Raw genomic sequence first — 5,632 nt, 5'->3', positions numbered from 1 at the left:
AGACTATTTTAGTGCAACACACCTTTAATCACAACATCATAACCTTAATCCAAAGCTAACTCCAGCCACCTCCAGAAAGTTCCATCTATGACCACATCAGACTTGTGGGGTTTGGTGGCAGACATTTAGTTCAAGCCATCTACCTTCAGACATACAAACTTAAGAATGAATATTGCCTAGAACTGTAAAAATAAAATCATGCCAATAGTATTACTTCATAAAAGCTCTTAAACAAAAATTTAAGTGCTTGCTTTATGTATGTTGGTGTACTTGTATGTAGTTTATGTGATGGCTATCTATCTACTTGTGTTTGTATATCATTTAGATGGTACCAAATTACTTCCAAAATAAAATTCCTCAGCAGCCTAGAAAACATAAATTCAAATTTCATTTTGCTCCCATCACTTAAGAAAATTTTTAAAATACGTGGCAAAGCGCAGCTTAAAACTCCATGCATATTTTACCTGTGCTAGTCAATCAAAATTATATTTTAGGCGTTTAACTTTCAAGAGTATTCTCAGCGTTGCTGGTTATACAAAATACTGATGAGCATAAAGAAAATTTAAAGAAAAAATTTGAGCTTACTAAGTTCTTAAGGATTCTTGGGAGTCAGAGTCAGTAGAGTTTTGAGATAATGTGCCATGCCACCTATCATGCAGCACTGGCTGGGCAGTTCTTTGCTTTAAAGTTTAAATTGTTTAGCTCCTTAGAAAAGGTTTCAAGCCTGGGGAGATAGCTTAGAGGTATGTGCCCCGTTCTGGCAAGCATAAGGCCCTTAGTTTGATCCCTGGTACACACACACGCAGAGAGAGAGAGAGAGAGAGAGAGAGAGAGAGAGAGAGACAGAGAGAGAGACAGAGACAGAGAGAGACAGAGAGAGACAGAGAGAGACAGAGAGAGAGTTTTGTAGTAATAGGTATAAAGACTTCCTCTAATATTAGTTGAAGGAATCCTAAGAGGCAGTATTTTACTAGACATTGGTTAAAAAAGTTTTTGGTTGGCTTTTCTACTTGAGCATTTCCACACTAAGTCTATGCAAAGAAGTGGGCAGTTTTGTCTCATGCATTAGCTTGAGTCTAGGTAATTATCCAGCCATGCTGTGCTTCTTCCTAATTTCCTGAACAAATCTGGGTCTATTTTTGCATGCATAATAATTTCCTCAACTCTGCAATGACAAGTCAGAAAGTACTTATATGGGACCAATGTTTCCCCCTGAAGTTTAAGGATTTCTCTAGATCTTCTGAGCATTGCCATGTTAAATACCCAGAACTAATAAAGATTATTTAGGGCTGGGGATTTAACTCAGTGCCACAGTACCTGTCTGGCCAACATGAGGTCATGAGTTCAATTCCTAGTACCAGAAAAGAAAATAGCAAAAAATGACAAATAAAAACAAAAATACAGAAAAAAAGAATATTTATAGTTTTCCAAATGGGCTCACTTATGGGCACTTTTACTATCCAATATAGTTTGCTTTTGGTGATGTAAAATTTTGTTAAAATATTTCATTGGAATCAAATATTCAAGTTCAAGAGTTCCAGAACACTCTTCAAAGAGTTTTAAATATCATTTTTACAGCATGTATGTATATAAATTTTAAGTATTAACTACAGATTTTGATAGGATATTTTCCCTCAACAAAAATGTTGTTTTGGGACATGACTTGTGTTTGTCAGATATTTTACATTTTGTGGGCAAAAGTTAAAATTAGGGGCTGGTGAGATAGCTCAGCAGACTAAGCACCTGCTTTAGCAAGTGCAGGGACCGGGATTTGATCCCCTGTATCACATGCCATGCAGGGCAATCTAGTTCATGGGTGGTGGTGCATGCCTGTAATCCCAGCAATGGGAAGGTAGAAAGCAGGAGGATCACTACAAGTCTGAGCTGTACCAAAATCAGACTCTTTACCAAATACATTAAAAATAAAGAAGTTAAGGAGAGAGATCCGAGCTGTGTTATATTTCTTTGAGCAGTTCTTCAATAAGACTTTAAAAATGGTATCTAAACAAGAAATAATGAGTGACCAGAGATTTAGGCATGTTTTGAAGGACCCCAGGTTCTGGGAAATGACAGAAAAGGATCAAAAAGTCAAAACTGACAAGAAATTTCAAGCCATGTTTCATGACAAAAAATTCAAATTGAACTATGCTGTTGATAAAAGGGGATGGCCCATCAACCAAAGCACCACAAAGGACTTGAAACATTGCTATGACCGTTCTGATTCTGATTCTGATCTCTCTGATGAAGATAGCAAAACACTGAATCAACAGAAAATAAAGAAAAAAAACCATCAGACAAAAAGGAAAGATTAAAAAATATGATTGGGGGGAAGAAGCCAAGAAAATTAATCAAAAGGATCCTAGAAATAGAAATGACTTACATAATTTTAAAAGAATGGAGGAAACAAAAAACTTGTGTAAATTTGAGAAGATAAATTCACAAAATAAGTCCTAAGAAGAACAGCAAATAGCTTATAGAAAAAGTACAAAAGAGAAAAAAAAGCATTATTAAATATGAGAGACTCTATTCCCAAAGGAAAACTAAAGACAGACCCAAGCACCCCTAAAATTGTGAAATCTCCCAAGATCAATTGCTCTAAGACAAAAGGAGAAAATAAATGAGCAGTTCCATTCACAACAGCAAGAGACAGTGTTGGTAACATGCCTGACAAAGATGTTTTGGAGGAAGATTCAGACAGTGCTGATGAAATAGAAAGTGATGAGGAGCCTGAAGACGCAATCACAGGTGGTGATAGAGCTTCCGCTGATTCTGGAAGTGAAGACAGAGTAGATAGTGAGGATGATGATGAAAGTGACAGTGGCTCTGCTCTTGCAAGTGGTGAAGGAAATATAGAAACTAGTTCTGAAGATGAAGGTGACTTGGAAGATATTTTCCAAAAGAACCTCATTCTGAACAGGCTTGGACAGAATTAGATAAAGGTGCTCCCTGAGCTAATGAGATTACATGTCAATTGGAAGTTTGCAACATGGACTGGAACGGATTAAAGGCAAAAGATTGACTGGCTTTGTTCAACTCATTTAAGCCTGAAGGAGGTGTTATATTTTCTGTAAAGATATATCCTTTGGAGTTTGGGAAGGAGAGGATGAAGAAAGAGCAAGATCAAGGACTCGTAGAAGAGCTATTAAGCACTCCTGAAGATGCTCCTGAAAAGGACTGGATGACTAGAGAAAAATTGAGAGACTACCAGCTCAAACGACTGAAGTACTATCATGCAATAGTGGACTGTGATTCTCCGGAAATAGGAAGTAAACTCTATGAAGATTGTGATGGCCTGGAATTTGAAATTATACCAGATGATATTACTTTTGATGAGATTAAGGACGTAGCCTCAGAAGTGGATTTAACAGCATATAAACCAAAATATTTCACATCTGCTGCAATGGAAACACCCACAATGGAAATCACTTGGGATGAGACTGATCAATCATAGCACTCAACAGAAAATTTAAAAGGGAAGAACTTTTGGACATGGATTTTCAAGCCTACTTAGCTTCCTCTAGTGAGGATGAAGAAGAAGTAGAAGAGGCCCCCTAAAGTAACGATGAAATCAGTGGAGAAGATGATGGGAAGAAAAAAATGTCAGAAAGATGATGAAGAACAGATAGCTAAATATAGGCAGCTCCTGCAGGTTATTCAAGGAAAGAAAAGAAAAGAAAAGAAAATGATGTGCAAATGGAAATTAAGTGGGTTCCAGACCTTAAAGAAAGTGCAGAAGACATGGTAAAAAACAAATTGGAAGGAAAAGATAAACTGAGCCCTTGGGAACAATTTCTAGAAAAGAAGAAAAAAGACTGGAAAAAAAAACCCACAAGGCTTTTACAGAAGAGGCCAGTGAAGATGAACTTCCCCCTGATGTTGATTTGAATGACCCATACTTTGTTAAAGAAGTTTAGGATATCATATCTGCATCTCGTACAGCAATTAACCACTAGGAAGAATGCATGCATTGTGTTAATTATTGAAACTGTCCTACCAATTTGGTTTGAAACCGTCTCATTGCTATTTGTTTCTCAATAAAATTATGGGAAAAATAAAAATAAAAAATAGGTTTAAACAAAATAATCAGCAAAATCTGTAAAAGGTTCTATAACCTCAGAGGAAGAAACAGAAATAGAAAGGCAAAAGGTGGAAGTGCCTTGGCTTGTGATGGGCGAGGAGGAGGACAGCAAGAAACACTTCAATTCCAACAAGATTGTGAAGCACCAGAACATGAGCAAACAGAAGAAGAAACATCTCATGAAAAAGGAGGAATTATTAGAGGATGACTGTGAGGTAAACGTTAGTGATGCATGATTTCAGGCAATGTGTACTTCCCACTTGTTCAATTTCAATCCCTCAGATCCTAATTTCAAGAAAGCAAAAACTATGGAAAAAAAATCTTTGAGGAGAAATCCCAGCAAAGAGAACAAAAAGAACAAGAAATGACTGAGACAATCCATGATGTAAAGTGTGGCTATGGTGAGTCACATGGAGAGAAAACATTCTCTCAGGCTTTCAAAGAGAACAAATTGGTCAAGCAATGGCCGTGACTCATCCACACAGCTGACTCTGACAAAGGTTCTACAAACTGCAGTACAGGGTTTCAGGGCAAATCCTGAGGGGACTTGACTGACCTTGTCAGATGCAAAAGTTACATTTCTTTTTCCTTTCTTTCTTTCTTTCTTTCTTTCTTTCTTTCTTTCTTTCTTTCTTTCTTTCTTTCTTTCTTTTTTTTTAACCAAGGTATAAAAGTGAAGTATAAAAAGTAAAACCATATTTATATGCTGAGCTGTAAAAGGCTCAAGTCAACAACTTCTGACATTGCCAGTCTTATGGAAAACCCACTACTATTATGGACTACTGGACTATATTGGAATATTTTGCTGAATTCATGCACCTACAATATTTAAATGACAATGGAATACTCATCTCTAAAAAAACTAAACAAAAAAAGGAAATATAAATGAAGGACCATTTTGTGTCTGTATATTCAAAATAGTTAGGATAGGTATACAGCTACTTTCTCTTAATTCAAGAGCCACTTTCAAAGGCTTACTTATTTCTCTGCAAAAGTTACATTGCTATTATTTTACTATCTAATTTTTGATTAAATTAAGTACTTAATTTTTTTAATCATTTGTTTTTACAAAAAAAATGAAACATAGACTTTCTTTTAACACCACCTCAAGTTTGTTATGTGGTTTTTTCCTAGACGTCTAGTGTTTATATCTATAAAGACAGTCTGGGATACAAATACAAGTTAATAACATAAGATTTGAAACTTCCAATTAACCTATGTGTGGCATGGCATGACCTTCTAATAATACATTTTTGCATTAAATTGATTATACATGTTAGCAGTATAACTTTTGAATAAAATATATCTAAATAGAGATACTTTGTACTAAGAATATATCTTTTAAAAATAGAAGATGTAATGTGTAATTATATTATAATCTTTGCTTAAAGCAATGATGTTAATGTAAGTATTGATATTATAAGTATGAATAAAATTTGCAAGACTTTAAAAAGAGAGGTTTTAGAGTCCTAGCCCAGGTCCGGTGAGTGTGCGGAGAGTTTCCTGCTACCCTGCGCCGGCGGGACCAGTCCCAGCCCAGGCGCAGCGTGGGCC

General features: G+C 36.0%; 1 pseudogene; it reads left to right on the top strand.

Annotated features, from left to right (window-relative positions):
• The first annotated feature begins 1,994 nt into the window (after positions 1-1,994).
• LOC101591282 overlaps positions 1,995-5,632 on the top strand; it is a 115,593-nt pseudogene continuing 111,955 nt past the window's right edge.

The sequence above is a fragment of the Octodon degus genome, unplaced genomic scaffold (assembly GCF_000260255.1).
Source record: "Octodon degus isolate 3935 unplaced genomic scaffold, OctDeg1.0 scaffold00081, whole genome shotgun sequence".
In the NCBI taxonomy this organism is placed as follows: Eukaryota; Metazoa; Chordata; class Mammalia; order Rodentia; family Octodontidae; genus Octodon; species Octodon degus.
Note: the sequence above shows the minus strand (reverse complement) of the source record. Positions and strands in the feature narration are given on the sequence as shown.